Here is a 21,990-nt window from a genome sequence, read left to right on the forward strand (position 1 = left end):
ATATAGCATGTCAGCTGGCTGTAACAGGTACTAAAGTATACGGTGCTAGGTGTTATGTTAATCTGGACAAGAGTGCTTGATACTTGTTGCACTAGGTGCCAGAAACTTCCTATGCCTTCAGTGTCATTGTCACTGTCTCCTCCCATACTGACTTAGAGCTTCCCTAGTTACTCTTCCCTATATAAAGTCTGTGTTCTGCAGCCCTTTCAGCTTTAACCCACTGTTTTTTCATACTGTAGCCCTGCTGGTATGGAGGTAAGGTGTGGGGGACGGGAAGCATTTTATAATCTCATGGTTTAGTCTCGCTGTTTAGTGGGGCTGTGACCTTCACAAGTGTTTCTCTAGCAGCCTAGTTTCTCCCTTTGGCCCTTGCTTCCTGCTCTGTTCTGTAGCTACAGCAATTTCCAATCTACTTCTCTGAAGTCTTGAGCCTTGATGACTGGGTTTTTCCACTTAGATGAGACAGGAAGGCTACATGGGGCTTGACTGGAAGGAATACCCTTCTGCAGCTGAGCTACAGTTCTGACAAGGTCTTTTCCACCGGACAGTAGTCCTGTCTTATGGAGAAGATTGCCACATTTTGCAATGATTGCCTTTCTCTACCAGAGCCAGGAGGACGTCTTTCTCAAATCTTCACCATGAAAACCTGGTGTGGTTCCTAGAAGGAAAGCTCACAAATGTATCCCCTCCATCCTCAACACACACACGCACACTAAGACGATGGCCCCCAGGAATTTCTCAGTCTTGTGCTAGCCAGTACTTCAGCCTCTAGCAATTCATTAAAATTGCCAATTAAACATTTCTAGCAGTCTGCAGCTCCAGTGGCTTCTGCTCTGGAGAAGCAGATTTCAGCTGTGATTCTCATATTTGCCCGTCTCCTTAGATTCTTGTGGTAGTGGTTTAACCTGTGACCTCAATTTTCTTGTCAGTTCAAGGAAAAACATTGATTTTCAGTTTGTCCAGATTTTTGTTGGTGGTGATAAGTATAGAATGATGATTTCCAAATTCTTTGCATGCTTGAGCTAAAATCATATACCTCTAATTAAAAAAAACTTTTTCTCTTGATTGTTGATCCAATTATTTATCCAATGATATTTTTTGCTATATCCCAAACATGGCATATAAATAGATCATGTGTGCTCTAGATAATATCTTTAGCCAGTGAGGGTTCCCTTTTCCTCTTGTGGGCATATAGAATGAGAAGCTGATGACTGCAATCCAATTGAGATTATCTTGGGTTGGGGCTGGGTTGGAATTTTATCAAGATTTGTTCATATTTGGTAAATCCTTGTTTCTTGGGTTGTGGTGCTCCCCAGTTTTGTTTTGTTTTGTTTTGTTTTTTAATCTCCTCAGCCTCACCAGAATGCTCTACCCTTCAGAGTTTTTTAGCTCAGTTCTTGCTTCACATAAGTTCAAGTATGGCTAATGACTGGAAAGGAAGACTGGCTTTGTGTTTGCTGCAGAACTTCTCTCTCTAATGGGACTTAGTTTCTTAAGCACTGTATGAAATTTCAGTCTGTGTTTTTGTCTAGGTCCTCAGTTTCCAGCAGTGCAGTAGAGTTCAGCAAATGTCTCAAGGGGAAGACATGCTTGTTGGGGAATATCCTTTCAATACATCACTTCATCCACAGATGTCTGCCCAAAGTCTTCCAGAAGCATCCTTCCATTTGGGCCAAGCTTAATCTTCAACTCATATTCAGAATTGGCAAATGCATTAAGAGAAGAAAACAGTCAGCATTTAGTATCTCCCCTAGGAAAAGCTCTTGTATCTCTCTGGCTTAAGTTCTTTTGGTCTTCATCACTTCTGGACCTCTCCAATCCTTTAAAAATATGAGCTGTATAATTTAAAAAAATTACAGTGGTAATATAGATCTGCATGTCTACAGTATCTATTTGGAATCAGATGATATAGATCACATTTTTTTTCCAGAGGAAAAATTAGGATTCTTTCATTGGCTTTTGTCTGTATGTACCATGCTAGTAGTAGGTATCAGCAAAGCTACCTAATTCTACCCATTGATTCACAAATTAGCTAGATATCTGCAATCATCTCCACATGTTTAGTGTTGGACTGTCAACAAGAGTAGGCATCCAATATCTGTGTTTCAAACTTTGAGAAGTATAATAAGCATGTACCTATGGTTCTGATGGGAATTCAAGGCAGCACAGCGGAGGAGAGTTCTGCATCTGTAAAGAGGAGCAGAAAGCATAATAGACAAAATTGCACAATATTACATGAAGCAGAAGAAAACAGGGGTATCCTGAGGGACACTTTAATTAAAGCCCAGAAAATTGCAATTTCTTTAGAAAGAACACAAAGAACAGGAAACATCCAGTATAGATTCACAAAGGACTACTTAGAGGTATACCAAAAAAATTATACTGGAAATGATGAACAGAGGAGGGAAACTCAGAAATAAAAGAAAAAAAAAAAAGAAACATGAGCCTCAAAAAAAAAATCTCAAACTGTTTCAACATCGTATAATGCCAATGAGGTCAGTGTGCTGCAGTGTGCTACCACATTAATTTCTCAATGTCTCTGGCAAGGATATGAGCTGTCAAGTCCTTAGGAAAATGTGAAACAAATAATCTATATTGAATTCAACTTGGTTGGAGTGCAGGATAGATGGTGGAGGTTAGTGAAGGTATAAGTTTCCAACTGCAAAGAGATCTTTGTTCGCTTTTGGCATTCCCCAAGATTGAAAGGTCTGCCTGTGCAAAATGTAGAGGAGCATTATACACATGTATTTGTGGTGTGTGTATGTGTGTAGTAGGGTAAAGGCTGAAGAATTGTGTGTCACAAATTTCCCCCATAAATATGAGAACTCTCCTTTCCAAACACAAATGAAAAACAATCTGACAAGTGGCACATGTACTTACGGTTCAAGGGACACAGTATTTAAAATCAATGATGTTCTATAAAACTCAAGGTACTTTGGGATGCCATACTGGAGTGGTAGACTGAGGGTGGATTCTGGAGTCAGACTCAGGTGCAAATCCTGACACCACACTGAACAAATAAGTGAGCACGGGAAGGTCATTAACTTCTCTGAGCTCGTCTTTTCACATGTAGAGTGGAGATAACATCTACTTCCTAGGGTTTCTGTGGTGATTAAATTAAGCAATACATAGTGAACGCTAAGCATAATGCCAGGTACCACCAGATAGACACCCCAGAAATGACAGCACTCGTGAGTATGCAGTGCAGTGCATGTGGGAGAAGAAATATCAAGTTGAGGTGGCAAGGGCATTACTAGAAGGAACGTTTCAGGTTAAGAGGGAGGGACAGTCGTGGCTGTGTCCTAAATGAAGTCACTAGGAGATTAGAGGTGGGGGAGCAGAGGTAGAGGGTGAAGGATTCTGGTAATGATATTATCAGAAAACAGGAGTTCTAGGGAGGCAAGAAATAAAAATGATAAAATGCAAAACACAGGTGGGAAGGCCCCAGATGCAATCTCCTGAGTCTGGCCTGTTTCAAGATTCTTCTGAGCTATGGTTCAGTTGTGAGCCTGTCTCCATGAGGTCACAACAAATCTGGTAATCCAAGGATCCTACACTGTGACTGTGTGTTCATGGTTGCCCTCCCATGAAGCCACTACAGTGTCTGCTAATTTCAGGATCCTGTGTGATCTGATCCTTCTCTCAGTAAAGTCACCACAGGGCCCCTGGCAGGCTACTCGACTGCAGCATTCCCACTAGCCACATTGGCAGGACAAAGGGTTGATAGCTTTGAAAGTTTTTTCAAAGCTAAAACCCATGATCCGTAAGTTGAAATACCTTGTAATTATTTTTAAAAAAAGATCAAAATAAGAAGCATATAAGTGTAATATGCAAGAAGAGATAAAATCAGTTATAAATGACTTCTGTGAGAATAAGAGGAAAACAATGCAGAGGTTATTGTGGGGTACAAGCCAGACACACATCTTTATTTGTGGTCTTGCTGAAGAATGGAGATTAATCAGAGAGGCAGGGGATGGAGAGAAGGAGCGATTCCAACTGGTGCAATCTGGTTGAATCACCCTCTTCAGAGCCCAGTGCTTCTAGGTAGAGAAAGGGGCGGTACCTCTTCCTTGACAAGGAGTCATCCATAGAGAGGTTTAGAATGTGATTCATCTTTGCTTTTGTGGCTTGAAAGACTTCCTCTCCTTCTATTTTTAGCCTTCAGCCCAGGTGTGATTGGGCTCACTGAGTGACTGGCCTCTTAATTAATTTACCTGATGAAGGAAACATTTTGTGCTTAGTCAAACAGTGGGTGAGGACTGGGTCTGAAAACACACCATCGGGATGGAACAAACCTACTTCTAATGAGGTCAGGAAAGAATAAGGAACTTAAGAATTTCTCTTAAATAAGAACTTAAGAATTTCTCTTAAGAGAAATTGACCAGAGTGGATGAGGGCAGCACCAATCAGATTTCCAGGAGCAGAAGATTGTGTATGTGACCCTTCATTAAAAAAGATGTTGGCTCTGACCAAGCTTCAGGTAAAGGGCTCTGGTCCTGCCCAGGGATGGGAAAGAGGGAGGGTCAGTGTGATTTCAGTTTTCCTGCCAGGAAACAGTGCACCAAAAGTTTACAGGTTTACAGCATTCCAAACCTGGGTTTCTGTAGTGATAGACTTTCCCCCCCTTCCCCTAACTCCACTCTGTTTAGGCAGCAGGTCACAGTCATGAATGAGATGGGACCAGAGACCTATCACAGTAAGAGCTGCTGCATGGAAAAGGAAACTCATCCCACAGTTCAGTTTTCCCCTTATCTTTCCCGTCAGTGGGGGGAGTGTCAGAATTGTGGCAAAGTGATGGTAACCATGTTCCTGGTGCACAACTGCTGGGAAGAGTTGCTACAATTAGATTTTATTATGATTTTCCCTCCTGTGGTAAATAGATCCTAAGGTAGTCCCCGGTGAGCCCTGCCTCCTGGAGTTCACGGCTTTGTGAAATGCTCCTTTCACTGAGTTTAGGTGGGATCCATGGCTTGTTTCTAATCAATAGAATATGGCAAAGGTGGCAGGAGGTGTGTCCTGTGATTGTACTGTGTTGTGTAAGACTCTGTGTCAATAACAAACTCACTGTTGCTCTCCTGCAGGCCTCAGAGAAGCAATATACCATGCTGTGGACTGCCTGTGGAGAGAGAATTGTGGGCACCTGTAGCGGCTATGGACAACCTCTGGCCAACAGCCGTCGAGGAATTCTGCTAACCTGTGCAAGCTTGGAAGTGAAGTCCTCCTCCACCCAACTTCCAGATGAGAACGCAGCCCAGCAGATTGGGCTACTTAATTGTAGCCTTGTGAGACCGTGAGCAGAGAGCCAGGTAAGCTGGGCTTGGACGTCCTGAACTTCAGAAACTGAGATAGTGAACAGATGTTGTTTGCAACCACTAAGGTTGTGGTAATCTGTTATGCACCATAGAAAATGAATATGTCTCCTTAGACCATATTTTGCCTGGGGATTTTGACATCTTCATGTTGAGAGTCCTTGAGGTCTCGGGTGATGGTGCCCAACCCTCCCTTCTGTTGGCTGTCTACACTGGCAACTAGGAATGGCTTTCCGTGATTGGATGTCCTTCTGAAACACATCTTCGATCTTGAGGCACAGCCACCAGCAGTGGTAGATATGCTAAACAAAGCTTTATTAACACAGTGCTTCCCTTTGGCATGGATTCCCCTATTTTATGATCCTCCTATTATGTCAGATCCTGGGTCAGGCACCTCAGCAAAAATATTCATGGTGAAGCCCAGAACTGCCTACAGAATTCTAGAATCCAGTAGAAGAGAGGTGTGTTGAGATAAATAACCTTAATTTAAGGTACACCTGTTGTCCAGGCAATAAGGCAATCATAAGGAAGATATGAACCCCACCACTTTGAGCATTTCCTTCCTCATTTTGGTTGCACTGTCTAGGCAGCCAGTTCTCCCATGCTCACATGTTCTCATTTGAGCTGCTTTTCTGCCCATTGCCTCCTGTCCTAACAAAGGGGGTGCAAGTGGGCCTCCCTTCCCTTGGGAGAGCCCACTGGGCTTTTATGATGTTCTTGAATGCTGTGTGTTTTGTTTTCTAAGTGATTCCATATTCAGTGGTGTTCATTCTTTGCAAAATTTTGTATGGAGTGAACGTAGTCTTTAGCACCATTGCTCTTCGGTTTCTACAACGTTCCTCTATTTCACTAGTTCCTCTTTCTCCTTCAGGACTCTGATCCTTCCCTTTCTATCAAATGCTGATCTCAAAAAGAGGACCAGCTGTGCTAGTCATCCAGCCTGGCAGTCTCTTCCAAGCAGACTATACAGCGGTGGTACCTTTCACAGGGATGTTTGCAGATTTGGCTTAATCACTGTGGGTGAAAGAGGTTGGCTATCATTTGAATGGATTAATTATGTGGGTGTCTAGGAAGATCTCTTCAGACAAGGTGGAAATAATCTGGTTGGCTTGTGCATAAAAACAGTTATCATCTCACTTGTGACCAGTACCATGTGAAATGTATGGCTATGTGGTGTCACGTGTGCATTTACAATAGTGGTTCTCAACTGGAGCGATTTTGCCCCCTACTGGACATTTGGCAATGTCTGGGGACATTTTTTGGTTGTCACAAGTCCGGGGGAGGGGATGTGTCTACTGGCATCTGGTTTCAGAGGCCAGGATTGCTGCTAAATCACCTCCAATGCATAGGACAGTCCCCAAGATAAGGAGTTATCTAACTCAACTTGATAGCAGGGTTGAGGTAGGGAACCCCTGGTTTAACAGACTCAAATTCAATGCCATATATTTTGGCAAAGAAAAAAAGCAATAGCAACAAATGCAGATAAAGTAAGAATTCCCTCCACTCACCCCATTTTTACCCTTCAGAACAGTTTTTCCCTCCCCTTGACCAGCCACAAGTGAAGCCCACAGAGAAATAAAGTAGGCTATCTTCTTCGCTTTGAACTGCTGTTAAGATTCAACATTCATCTTTATTAACTTTATCCTGAAAGTGTACATGAGAATGTGTATTCTGGATTAGAGACAGGTGATCATTATTCATTTAGAAAGCAAATAACGTCTGCAGGGTTCCTGTGCCTTGATTCTCACCCCTGGGGTGAGGTGGGGAGAAGTAGGCCAATGCCATACACAGACATAAACACAAAATCTGCATCTGAGCAAAGAATGAATTTTCTCTCCTGATGCACAGGACAAAGAGGCAGCTGCCTCCTGTCCCCTCCCAGGAGGAGGGAGGAAAACCTTTGCTCCTAGAGATGGAACCCTAGAGCATCCTGGGTTCTCATTCTATCTAGAGTGTAAATACATCCCTTCCAAGGCTAGGTAAGCTCTGGAGTCTAGTTTTAAAGGCCTAGAGATATTTCTGTCTCTAGACTTGAAATGTCAACAACCAGACAGAGTTAGTACATCTCTTTGGGGTTCTCTCACTCGCTGCAGTTGTACATTAACTTCTTCCTGAGGCTTTCTCTGAGCCCCCATTTGCAGGCAAAGTTATTCAGAAAGCCCCAACACCACCAGAACACATACATATTTTCTTCACACCCAGCCATTCCCAGGGCTTCTGAGGACTTAAGGATCTCACTGATGACCTGCTTTTCCTTTTGTGGCTGCCCCAAGTAGGGTAGGAACTCTCCTGTCATGAAGAAGACTGCACCCTTGAGCAGAGTCCTCCCTTGCCACATTCCATGAAGGTTCTTTCCACAAATCTGATCAGAAAGCTCTACTGGGTTAGTAGAGCACTGACCTTTCTGCAGATGGTATGTTTACAGTTGAGAAGGAGCCTTGTGGAGACGATATTCCACCCAAAAATTGTGTCAGGGCAGGAATGTGGCCCTGGAACTAACTGGTGTTGGGAATGCTTCTAAGATCCCCTGAAAAAAGTCTAAGGGAGTTGTCATTTGCACCCAAGTGATTGGCCTTTTTTGGATTCCTTTAGCCATTGCCACACACACAACTCACACAGCAGCCCAGTTCAAGGACAGTCGTAACACACTCTTGGCCTTTGGGGATTTTTAGAAACAGTGCTAAAAATGAAGGGAAAGTCATTTTAAGATTCCTTCAAATTGCACTATTTGGGGGTAAATATGTTCTAAATGATTCCCAAGGGAAAAAAATAATGCTGTTAAGTTGCTACTCCATACCTAGAATACAGGATACTGAATAGCACATACTAGGAAGCAGGTGCTTATCATTTATGAAATAAAGCCTGAAGGTGAAACATTCAGTATATTATTTACACTTTGTTTTGGAGGTTTAAGTATTCGCTGGGGAGAAATTGATAAGAAGCCAGAAGCTGAGCTTGGATCCCGTCATCCATGCTTGACCTCCCAAGTGTGAGGGGCCATTCAGCTCAAGTTCATTTCAGGAGGTGGGTGGCAAACCAGGCTGTCTGACTCCAGAGGTGCGCCAAGCCTCATTTTACCCAGAGAGCAAGAGACAATGTTAGTTAGTTGTAGATATTAGCTGTTGAGCTCTGTATTCCGTGATCCCATCATTCTGAAACTCATTCTGTTTTTGTTTTTGTTTTTTGTTTTTAAGTAATAAGTAGATATTTTCAAAGAGGATCAGTTAGCACTGAAACTCAGGAAGGACCTACACCAGTTGCCATCCAAAGGTATCCATTCAGTTTGTAATTGTCCTAGGACGACGCAAGTTAAGGCTACTTGAGTCCTGCTTCCCAGGAACTTCCAATCCATAGTGGGGAGAAGAGCTACTGAACAGGAAATTGGGCATCGGCCTGTGGGTTTATCTCCAACTAGAAATCTTCCCCTGCTTTAGGTTGGAGGGTGAGGTGTATTCTCTGGAAAAATTTAACAGACTAATGGTTCCATTTCTCCAAGATCAGCATCAACATGGACCTCTGTCAAGTTACTATTAGATGAGATGGTTTCAAGACTCTTCCATTTTACCTGAGTTAAATAAATGGCACTTGGAGCCCAGGGTTTAGAAGACCATTGAGGCCAGGAAGCCAAGGAAACTCTTCCTGGATTGGTTGGTCACTGCTCTTTTCTCAAGATCTCTAGGAGCCAATCAAGCCATGTTTTCAAAAGCTCAGTACCTGCTCAACCCAGGAAGAAAGTAAGAAAGGGCACAATATCCTCTGGTTTCAGGAGAACACAGAACCCATCACCTGCATCTAAGTGAGCCTGAAAATATTTAATGAGGCACCCGGAGCTCACTGATTCAACTGTTTAGTAGTGACCAGGAGGCTCAGGAAATTAGATTGGGAACATGGCCGATATAATCCTTTTCCCCACAGAGTTTATAATTTAATAGTGAAAGTGAAAGAGGGTGGCAACCACAATGTGTAGTTGAGGGAAAGAGTCAGCTTGTTTCAGGAGTCGTGGGAGGTCTCCCTAAGAAACAGTGCCAGAAGAAGGCCTACACATGGCCAACAGACACATCAGAAAATGTTCCATATCATTTGGCATCAGGGAAATGCAAATCAAAGCCACAATAAGATCCCATCCCACACCAGTGAGAATGACTAAAATTAACAAGACAGGAAACAACAAATGTTGATGAGGATGCAGAGAAAGGGGAGCCCTCTTACACTGTTGGTGGGAATGCAAGTTGGTGCAACCACTCTGGAAAACAGTGTAGAGTTCCTCAAGAAGTTAAAAATGGAGCTACCCTATGGCCCAGCAATTGCACTGCTGGGGATTTACCCCAAGGATACAGTTGTAGTGAAAGGAGGGGCACCTGCACCCCAATGTTCATAACAGCAATGTCCACAATAGCCACCTGGTGGAGGATCTGAGATGTCCTTTGACAGATGAATGGATAAAGAAGATGTGGTGTCTATATACAATGGGATATTACTCAGCCAGCAGAAAGGACAAATACTCACCATTTGCTTTGATATGGATGAACTGGAGGGTATTATGCTGAGTGAAATAAGTCAATAATCATGTGGTTTCACTCATACGAGGAATATAAGAAATAGTGAAAGGGACTATAAGGGAAAGGAGGAAACTGAGTGGGGAAAATTAGAGGGAGACAAACCGTGATAGACTCATAACTCTGGGAAACAAACTGAACGTGCAGAAGGGCTGGGAATGGAGTAATTAGGTGGCAGGCATTAAGGGGGGCACTTTTGGGATGAGCACTGGCTGTTACACTATAAGTTGGAAAATTGAATTTGTTTTATTTTAATTTTTTAAAGATTTTATTTACTTATTCATGAAAGACACACAGAGAGAGGTAGAGACACAGGCAGAGGGAGAAGCAGACTCCTCACAGAGAACCTGATATAGGGCTTGATTCCAGGACCCCAGGATCATGCCCTGAGCCGAAGGCAGATTCTCAATCAGGGAGCCACTCAGGTGCCCTGGCAAATAGAACTTAAATAAAATATTAAAAAAAAGAAGCAGTGCCAGAACGCAGGGTGAGTCTGGGGCAACCCTGCCAAGCAGATGGCCTGCAATGCTGGCTGCTGCCCTGGGACATGCCCCACAGAGTGCAGGATTCTGAGCAACCAGGGACTCTTGAGGTAACATAGCTGAAGATTTATTCTTCTGTCTCCTCTAATTGGAGAAACGCCACACCTCTCCTGCTGCAACTGTGGAGACCATGTTATAGGAAACACTGTTTTTTGTTTGCTTTTTTTTTTTTTTAATTTCTCTCTTCCTCCTTTCCTCCAGTCTCATTCCTTCTCTCTTGTCTCTCAGTACAAAATATAAGCCAAGCTCATTCATACCTGTGAGGGCGTGTCTCTGTGGTGTTTCAGCATCTGCTCAGAACTGCTCAGCAACCAGATGTCCTGCTGGAGAAGTGGTTGTAGAGAGGTGTAGAGATTGAAATTTTGGCACTGGAGGATGAAATCACTAGGTGAGAGGGATGGACAACTACCACCAGAAGCAAAACTCTGGTTGTGCATTTATCTGATGGTGCTTAGCAGCTGTTGGCAAGCAATTTTATAAAACATTAAAAATATATTTATTTATCTATTCCTGAAAGAGAGAGAGAGAGAGAGAGAGAGAGAGAATTCCAAGCAGACACCCCACACCGAGCATAGAGTCCAATGCAGGTCTCGATCTCATACCCTGAGATCATGACTTGAGCTGGAACCAAGAGTCAGACACTTAACCAACTAAGCCACCCAGGAGCCTCATGATCTTGATGTATATTTGGCTCCTCTCTGTTAATGCTTGTGCTTTGTCTTTATAAAATCTGATGACGCAGCCCATCCCTGCTCATGTAGAATGGGATGGATGAATGAGAACTGGATCTGGTGTGAGAGCCACTGGTCCAGTGTCCAGGGAAACAGCCTTCATTACAAAATGGCACCTTAATGGAAGACCAGGAGAATTCTTTCCATTACAGGCTCCCAGCATGAGTTTCCTAGGGAGAAAGAACCAGGCATGATGGCCTCTTTCTTCTTCTTGTTCTGAGAACTTCGGGCCTGTGGAATGGAGCTTTGCCAGGCTCTGGGCTTTCCTGGATATGAAGGAGGAAAGTCCTCCAGTCCTTGCAGAGACAGCAGGACATCTCTGGAGGTGCTCACAATGTAGGAGGGTCAGGTGAAACAAGACATGGCCCCATTTCACCATGACTCATTAATTAGGGGATGAAAAATAGGTCACAGTGATGTTGCAACATATGGTGGCTCATGGAAATTCAAATAACATACAAATCAGAATTTTGTGCCACAAGATAATCTTTTCATGTACGTCGGGACAGTTATGGTGACCTGGACAGTTATGGTGACATAAATGCTATTAGTGAGCATAATCTTTGAGCCTTGAGGTGTGACTTAATGGTCCCAGGCTCAGACTTTCAATCAGTTATTTTGTGAGTCTCTTTTTCCTTTTTTTGAGAAAGGTAAATGTGGGCCATTATTCCTATGGCCCCACATTAACGCTGGCGCGCCTTGCAAGAAATCTCATTACATTACTGATTTCAGAGTCAAAGTGCTTATGTTATAAAGAAGCTAAAATTTCACCTGTAGGAAAATTGGCACAATTTCTTATTTTACCATCCTCAGTGCCAAGCATAAAAAATGCACTTTCTGTTTGGGTAATTTTGCACAGCAGGAACTTTAAATTATTTACAGCTTTCCTTGTCTGGAAGCAGAGGAAACACACCATTTTCCAGGCCACAATTTATACTGTGAAATGTTCTTAGGAAAAAAAAAAGGGGAGTAAATTACTGATGGGTGCAAGAATCAGAGAAAGAACACAGGAGTGTCAAAAAACAAGGGGTGTCTTTCTCTTGCTATAACCAAGGTGGATCTGAGGGACCTGCAGGGCAATTAAACATCAAGATGCCTGGAAATTGCACTGTTCTTGGAGGCTTCTGCAAAATGATTCCAAAACTATCGTGAATGACCAAAAACTGGAATGAAATGATGAAAACCTGGGTGTGAAAGCAGTGCTGGACAGAGGAGAGCACTGGTGGCTAAGAACTCATGAAGGTTGGTTCATATCTCATGGGAGCCAGCCAGGGATATGCATTTTGGGAACTCAGTCCTCTAATTTTCAGGCAGAGCGTTTGCATGCCTGGGGAGGTAAATGGAGGACCCAAAGTCGTTTTCCTTTCTTCTCTTGCCAGCCTTCTGTGTCCCACCAGCCTCGTGCCCAATAGCCTCGTGCTATTCCTACTGAATAGCCGGTGTGCCTGGAGCATCCTCCACACAGCATCACTAAGCATTGCCATCTGTTCATCAGTATTAGTCCCCATTGCTGATGAAGAGCTTCACATCTTGGTTTTGAACTGATCACCTGCCAACTTAATTAGTGAAAATGAGTCCATTAAGGTTAAGGTTCTGGACCTGCATGGTTAGAGACCTCACCTGGTGGTGGAGAGAGGGGTCTGTCCACATGCCATTCTTCTTGGGCTTCCCTTCTAATTCTATTAATTGACTTGAGTCCAACTAAACAAAATAACAATAACGGTTTACATTCATTGAGCAGCATTATGATGAGTATCATGGGATTAACCTCCCTTAATCCTTATCTCAAATACACAGACTAATTCCAACTTTATAGTTGTGTAAACTGATTCTCGCATAGATAGGAAGAGGTGTTGGTGGGATTCAGACTAGACACTCTGCCTGTAGAGACCGCCCTCTCCACTGCCCTGCTGTCCTGAGTAGCAAGCAAACCGTCCTCAGCTGGAAGTTAGCATTGGATGTAACTCATGAAGCATTTACTTACCATCCATTTATCACAATGGCACATTCAGAAACATGCCTAGTAGGGGTCAGGTACAAGCAAAAATAAATATATCTTTTCTTTCAACAGTCTTACTGCTTCTGTTCTCTGTTGGCTGGGGAGAAACAAAGGCTAAAATAATTAATCCATGTTCATAGATAAAAAGGAACATTCCTCCTGCTTGGAACATGGTCTGGACCCCTCCTCCACAGACAGTTCCCAGGTGGTTCAAGAAGAACTCACTTCATTCAGGATGACTAGTCAAAAGTAAACCACTGTAGGATCTATTTAAAGGCCCTTCAAGGAAGAGCCAGAAGACATGGCAGGTCAAGAATACTCACTCGGCGCCATTTGTTGTTTTCTGCCTTATTAATTTTCCCATTCTCACTGGTGTGAGGTGGTATCTCATTGTGGTTTTGATTTGTATTTCCCTGATGGCAAGTGATGCGGAACATTTTCTCATGTTCTTTTTGGCCATGTCTATGTCTTCCTCTGTGAGATTTCTGCTCATGTCTTTTGCCTATTTCATGATTCAATGTCCACAATAACCAAACTGTGGAAGGAGCCTTGGTGTCCATCGAAAGATGATGGATAAAGAAGATGTGGTCTATGTATACAATGGAATATTACTCAGCCATTAGAAACGACAAATACCCACCATTTGCTTCGATGTGGATGGACCTGGAGGGTATTATGCTGAGTGAAATAAGTCAATCGGAGAAGGACAAATATTACATGGTCTCATTCATTTGGGGAATATAAAAAATAGTGAAAGGGAATAAAGGGGAAAGGAGAAAAAAATGAGTGGGAAATATCAGAAAGGGAGACAGAACATGAAAGATTGCTAACTCTGGGAAATGAACTAGGGGTGGTAGAAAGGGAGGTGGGTGGGGGGGGTGACTGGATGATGGGCACTGAGGGGGGCACTTGACGGGATGCACACTGGGTGTTATTCTATATGTTGGCAAATAGAACACCAATAAAAATAAATTTATTAAAAAAAAGAATACTCACTCAGTCAATACTTTCAGGTCAAGAAGAAAGTGACCATAGAACAGGCTCAACCTATCTTCAGAAAATCTTTGAAATCTTAATTAAGCTATCACCATCAAACAACGTGAAGTGAAAGAGAAAAAAACCCCAGACATTCAAGAGCTCAGGGAACACCTAGAGAGAGTGAGAGCTAAGAGAGGGAGCTAAGAGAGAGAGAAGGTGAAAGATGGAAGTTGCTCTCTTGCAGAGCAGATAGCAACCTGAGTTACAACCCCAGTGTGTGCAGGTATCACAGCAGGAGAGCTGGTTTGTAGGGGTAGCACTCACCCTCTTGCTAGCAGAACTGCCTCCAGCACTATTTAAACTATTTCAAGACATAGAAAAAGAAAGAACATCTTCCTTTTCAAAAAAAATTGAAGCAAACGGGGTGCTTGGGTGGCACTGTTAAGTGTCAGACTCTTGGTTTTGGTTCAGGGTGTGACCTCAGGGTCATGAGATCAAGCTCTGCGTTCAGAGCAGAGTCTGCTTGAGGTTCTCTCTCCCTCTCACTTTGCCCCTTCTGCTCGTGCTTTCTTGTTCTCTCTCTCTCTTTCTAAGATAAATAAATAAATCTTTTAAAAAATTGAAGCAAATACAGCTTTGTTATCAAAGTTAAAAAGAAAAAGCAATGTGAGAAACAAAAACCACAGGCAAATCTTACTGAATAACAGTTTCTAGTAACACATTGGAAAAAATCATATCAAGAGAATTTTGTTCCCAGAATACAAACTTCCTTCAATATTAGGAAACCTTTTAGTAATAACTCACCACATTAATAGAGCAAAAGAGAAAAGGTTCCCATTAGATGCTGGAAAAACAGCTGCTAATGCTACATCTAAGTTATGAATGGAAAAGAGTAAGAATTGCTTTCTCAGCAATATGAAATATATCCAACACAAGATATAACAAGCCAAATGAAATTTGTGATTTTTGATTGTTTCTTGCCATAAAATCCATTTTGTGGTCAATTGGACGCATTTGAAAAATGTGGGTATTATTATAATAAAGCTAGATATTATACTAATTACTAATTTTGTTTTGTTTAATAATGATTTGTGTCCATATAGAGGAATAGCTTACTTTTTTGGAGGTTCATGTTTTCTGTTATTTACTTGAAATCAGTCAGCAATGTGTGTATATACACATGGTGTGTGTGTGTGTGTGTGTAAAGCAAGTAAGAAAGAATGTTAGCAATCGTTGAATCTAGATTATTTGGTTTATCATGTTTACTTTCTAGTAAACATCCATACTTTCTAATTTTATTTATATTTTAAGTGTTCATGATAAAATATTTTTAAAATAGTCATCTCAATCTGAAAGTCACCTTAATGCTTTGTAGGGCAACACTGAAAGCATCCCCATCAGGTTGAGAGTAAGACAAAAGGACATGAAATGTTATCTGGTTCATCACTACAACTAGAAAGGAAAAGGAAATTAGAGTGGATGAAGTATTGTTGTCCTTACGGAAAAAAGTGGAAAAAGCAAGAAGAAACAGTTGAAAAGCAATTATACACAAGAGAATCCAGAAAGGGTCAGAATAGAACAATTAATATACAGATACTAATTGCTGTCTTACACTCAGCAGAGGGAGGTTACGGTCAGAGAGAAATCCATTTATAACATCGACAAAAAACATGACATAGCTGAGGGTGAGCTTACCAGGAAATGGTGAAGATCGTGCTGAAGAAAACATTAAAACACTCTGAAAGGACAAGACAGACTTGATAAATGGGAAAGCACTCTGCTTGGACAGGACTCAGCTTCTTGGAATGACCAACTCTCCCATGGTGAATCTATACACAATCTATAATGGCATTTTTTAAAGGGAGGAATAAACAATCTTTCTGAAAGTAATATTAAAATAAAATTGCAATAATTAAATCAATGTGATGCTGTGTGATTAGGAAAGACAGACAAATGGAAAAGAGACACAGTACAGGCCCAATTAGGTAAAGAATTTAAAGATGTGATTTTAAATTAGAGAGGAAAATATTAATTATTAAATAATGATTGTATTTGGAAAAACTAAATAGTATCTGGAGAAAAATTGTAGAAAACAAATTTTCAATAGCTCAAACTATATATATAAAGAATATATATAAAGTGTGTCTATGCATATATATGTATATGTAAACCATAAAAGCACTATAAGAAAGCATAGGAATGAAGAATTTCTCTTCAGCTATTACATCAGACCTGGACTGATAAATTTGACTGTATATAGCCCTGAATTGGGAAAAACTTTATCACAAACAAACTCAAAACAAAAGCAACAATCTTGCAAAAAAATGCAGTTTATATCATGATCAAAGGGTTAGTTTTTCTAACAAACTAATAAGAAAATATTTAAAATAAAATAGAAATTGAGTGGAGGGAATACACAGATAGTTTCCACCATTTTACCCAATACAAATATAGAAAACTCCTAGACACTTGGTGATGTGTTCTGAGTCACACTAGTCAGGATTCATGCGTATCTAAATGTTATCCCTACTCTGTTGTTTACCTGTCAGGTTGACATGGGCCAGAGACAACAGCACTTGGGGAAGTTAGGGGGAGACGGACATGCTCTTGTTTTGTGGCTAGAAATTGTCACTTGGTACATCTCTCGAAGATAAATTTGGAAATTTTTATTATAAATTTTAATTATGTTTAATTAATCACATTTTCTTATCAGGATACATTTATAATATTTGATGATCTGGCAATAGCATTATTTACTAATTGTAAAGATTTATATATAAATATGTAATATTTATATATGACTATATTATACAAATATAAATATAACATATTTATATATAAATCTTTAATCAAAAAGAAGGCTTCCTAATAAAGATGTTATACAAATATAAATATTATGTTATATTTATATTTGTATAAATACAAATATATCATATATATATTATGTTATATTTATATTTGTATAACATCTTTATTAGGAAGCCTGTATGTAAATCCATGATGACATATTCATTTAGTGGCAGCTCTTACAAAGGATGAGAGAAGTCTTTGGTGCTTGCATTGAAACATCTGCAAAATAAATGTGAAGTGAAAAACAGCAAACTCAGGAATATGGTGATGAGCAGGCTATTATGTGTATATTTTCCACTCGTATGATTGTCTTGCCCAAGTACAGGATATCCACCTCTGTGAGGCTCTGCAAACAGCTGGTAGCAGTGCTCGCCTCGGGGGCCAGACTGTGGAAAGAGGATTGGTCAGAAGCCTACATCCCACCATATAACACTTTTATCCTAACTTTGGTGTCATTTGCACATAGTATTTATGCAAATCATGACTACGATTTTGAAGACAATAACTTTAAGAGCAAGCACACACATTCACCATGGGCCAGGTGCCCCTGAGACGGGCTTAGACTTCTCAGGTCACACCAGCCTCACAGCCACAGGAGGCAAGCACAGTTGTAATGGATGATAAATGCAGTGCAAGGCGCACGGTGCTCAGGGGACAGCGACACTGGGATCCTTCCAGCCATTTGCTTTGGAGTCTCTGCTGCATCAGATGTTTGTGGAGGAACCCCTGTAGAACGGGGTTTTTACTCTGGCTTATGACACTAGTTACAGAGGATGGAAAGGAAGCCCCTTTCCAGAGGTGCAAGTGAATGGGGCCCAGACTCAAGGCTGGGTGGAGCTGGCTCAGAAAGAAGGACCCTGCTCTTTTGAGAAGGGAGGGATCTGGTGAGGATCGATGCCATCAGCACGTGATTTGCATGGCTGGTGGTCAGATGCTTCAAGGTCAGCTCCAATGACCTACCCCATCCTTTGCAAAGGCTGTTCCTAAATAAATACATCGTGACGGATTTACACATTTCATAACATAAGCATTTGGTTTGTTTGTTTACTAGCCTTCTATTACAGTTGTATTGCATTTTATATGTTATGTATTTCCATTATATTTTTATTTATGCTCTATGTAACATACACATCTGTAAATATCATCATATTATATGTACTATGACTGTATGAAATCAGTAGTGACGTAAGAGGGTTCAAGTCCCTGAGGACTAAGCCTTGCTAATCAAAGCCACAGTGAGGTAAAGATTCACCCCAATCAGGATGGCTAGAATCCAAAAGAGAGACAATAATGGGTGTGGGTCAGGATGGAGGGAAACTGGAAGCCTCTCCGTGCAGGTGGAAATGTAAAATGGTGCAACCACTTTGGAAAACAGTCTGGTTGTTTTTCAAATGGCTAAACACACAGTCACCATATGACCCAACAATTCCACTCCTAAGTGTATATGCAAGACAAATAAAAACATCTGTCTACACAAAAACTTGTACAAGAATGTTTATAGCAGCCCATCCCCATAATAGCCAAAAAGTGGAATAACCCAAATGTCTTCTGTCAACTGAGAATGGATAAAGTGTGGTGCACCCACGTGATGGAGTCATCGAGAACCTGACACAACATGGATGCACCTTGAAAAACATTCTGTCACGTGAAAAACAGCCAGTCATAAAGGCCACATATATGATCCTATTTTTATGAAATGTCCAGAATAGGCAAATATACAGAGATATAAAGTAGATGGGTAGTCACTTAGACTGGGGATAGGACAGTGGAGAATGGGGAGCGAGTGCTTCACGGGTATAGGGTTTCTTTTGGGGTGATGGAAAAGTTCTGTGATTGACAGACCTGACAGTTGCCTAATTCCGTGAATATAGTAAAATCATAGAACTGGACACGTCAAACCAGGATTGTGTGGTTTATGCATCACATCGCTATGAGGCAATTTCTGAGTTCTTTGTGAAATAGTGAAGTTGTCTCCTCTAAGAATGCAGGACAGGCAGCAAGGGAGCAGCCTTAGGGAGGGAATGAGGTTTGAAGCAGCTTTTGTGGCCATAAGTGGGGACTCTGACCAGCGACAGAGAAGGTTACAGGGCTGCAGGCTGGGGTCTCAGAAGCAGTCAGCATCTTAGGATTCATGGGACACCGGTCCTCAAAGATGTGTGATTTCTCCAGCAGCCCCAGTGGACAAGGTGCAGGAGTGTCCTCCTGGTTTTAAAAAGAAGCTCCAAGAATGCAGGACTTTGCTTGCTGAACATTGTATGTCCCCTGGGGTGGGTGGGACTCATTTGCAGGGACGCTGGGTGGAGCCGTGCCTGACAGTGCTGTGTCCGGATAACACAGACGTCACCAGCCACATGCTCCCAGGAGGCCACTGCACCCCTGCTCTGCCCATCAGCCCAGATTCCTTCCCAGCAGTAATCACCATGTTTGAAAAACAAATACAGTGTGCCCTGAGTTGGTTCCAGCAGCTATGAGAGCACCTTTGCACAGACGGCTTTTTGATTTCTGCAGCAAGAAGGTTATCACAGCCCTGTATGGATGGTGGCCAAGACTCAGGGGTGGTGGGTGACATATACTCAGACCCCTCCTCTTGCAAGCTTTGAGGTTTGAGTCTGACGTGGGTCCCACATCCCGGTGGTTAAGATTTCCACCATCCCATGCCACATATTCATTTGTTCCATAAGTATTAAGTGCCCATGCATGCCAGGCACCCAGCTTGGTGGTGAGAATATAGAGATGGCCTCCAGGAACTCACAGACCAGCTGGGGAGACTGCCCTCCCACGTGGTACCCCTTGCAGCCACGCCACTGGTAGGAAGCAGACCTAGGTAGGCAAGTGTTTGACTTGCTGGACATATTGATGCCATGGGTTGACATTAGTTGGGTCATGATGACTCTGTCAACATGTAAAATCACAGCTCTTTAAAATACCAAAACACTGCTTGCAACGGCTCAGCGGTTGAGCGTCTGCCCTTGGCTCAGGTTATGATCCAGAGGACCCGGGATCGAGTCCCACATCGAGCTCCCTGCAGGGAGCCTGCTTCTCCCTCTGCCTGTGTTTCTGCCTTTCTCTCTCTCTGAGTCTCTCATGAATAAATTAAAAAAATATGTTTAAAACACACACACACACACACACACACACACACACACACACACAACAGGCATTCCTGGGCCTGACTACATCCCGGACTCCCACCCTTGCCAAAATCTGTTTCCATTTGCTATGGTAGCAATTTCTAGAGAGTACTTCTCTCTCTCTCTCTCTCTCTCTCTCTTTTTTTCCTTGACAAGGTATTGCTTTTATGATCAGAAAAGTAATAAGGATTTTTTTAAAGTTTATTAAACTAGACTCACTTCTAAGCCCAGTTGCCCCAAATCATACTTTTAAAAGGGATTTTATGATATTAAATATATTACAGAGACTATAGAAAGGACATTCAGTTATTGAATTGAGGATTTTCTGTGATAGCTGGGCTCAGAATAAAGGATAATTTTGTGACACTGATTCCCTTTCCTTGTGACTCAACAGCCCAGTGGCTAAAGTAGGTGTAGTCAATCAGGAGCGGAGCGGATTGTGAGCCAGAGCAGAGCAGGGTCTGCAGTGAGGATGACTGCTTGTTTCTGTTTTTAATAATATTTTATTTTAGATGATACATTTTTACAACTTTTATTATTATTTTTTTAATTTTTATTTATTTATGATAGTCACAGAGAGAGAGAGAGAGAGAGGCAGAGACACAGGCGGAGGGAGAAGCAAGCTCCATGCACCGGGAGCCTGATGTGGGATTCGATCCCGGGTCTCCAGGATCGCGCCCTGGGCCAAAGGCAGGCGCCAAACCACTGCGCCACCCAGGGATCCCCATTTTTACAACTTTTAGATTATACATTTATTTGTACAGTGGTCACAAAATAGAAAAGAGGTGAAATTTTTCTTCCAGGCCCCCCATTTCTCTTCCCTAGAGGCAACAGAGGTTCCAGAATCCTGGCCATGCAATTACCCACACACACCAGCCAATGGTTAGGTGTGAGTGAGTACAGACACATGGATATACAGATATGCACGTGAACATATATGCATATAAGTGCATATAACACATGTGTCCCTAACACTAGCACAGATGTGGTGTAGACTACAGATAGAGATGATATATTTCTACATGAATTGGAGCAACAGTACACATTGTTTCCTGCTTTGCTTTCATTGCTTCTCCCAAGACCTGCTGTAATGGACAGTCTTCTACAAACTGAGGTCGGCTAAACTAAGATGCCTTGATATTAAGACAACCTGTTATTTTAGGTGCCATGGACAAAGAGAAAAAACACCGCTAATTAAAACATGCCGCTAATTAAAACATTGAGAGTCAAACTCACCCAATTTCCAAAATGCATCTTAAAAATCGATAAACTATAGCATATTGTCACTCAAGGCTGTCGGGTAAACTCCCAGGAGTGGAACTGCAAGGTCAAAATGTAAGTTTATTTGTAATCTTTAAATATCTGGTTGTGACCACTGAGGCTCTCCCAATTTACACCTGAATGTGTGAAAATGCCCAACTGCCCGCTTCTTCTCAAATTTAGTATCCAAACAAGCTCTTAAAATTTTTTTCTAATAGATGAAAAAATGGTGTAGTTTCATTTTTGCTCTTTTTTCTTATGTGTGATGTTGAACTTCACTTAAGAGCTGTTTGAGTTTTCTGTTCTGAGAGCCATTAAAGCTCTTTGCTCATTTTTCTATTGACTTGTTGCTTTTCGTATGGTTTTGTGGGTGTTTTTTTCTCATATTAGGAAGTTAGCCCTTTGTGTTATGAATTACACATTTTTCCCCCAGAGTCTTCTATTTGTCTTTTACTTTAATTATGGTGTTTTGCTTTGTAGATTTTTCTTCTTTTTTTTTTTTTTTTTTTTTTTTTTTTTTTTTTTTTTTTTTTTTTAGAGAGAGAGAGAGAGAGAGAGAGAGAACAGTGGGGGAGGGCACGCAGAGAGAGAAGGAAAGAATCTCAAGCAGACTCCAATGTGGGGCTCTATCTCA

This window comes from Vulpes lagopus, chromosome 20 (genome assembly GCF_018345385.1).
Source record: "Vulpes lagopus strain Blue_001 chromosome 20, ASM1834538v1, whole genome shotgun sequence".
Lineage (NCBI taxonomy): Eukaryota > Metazoa > Chordata > Mammalia > Carnivora > Canidae > Vulpes > Vulpes lagopus.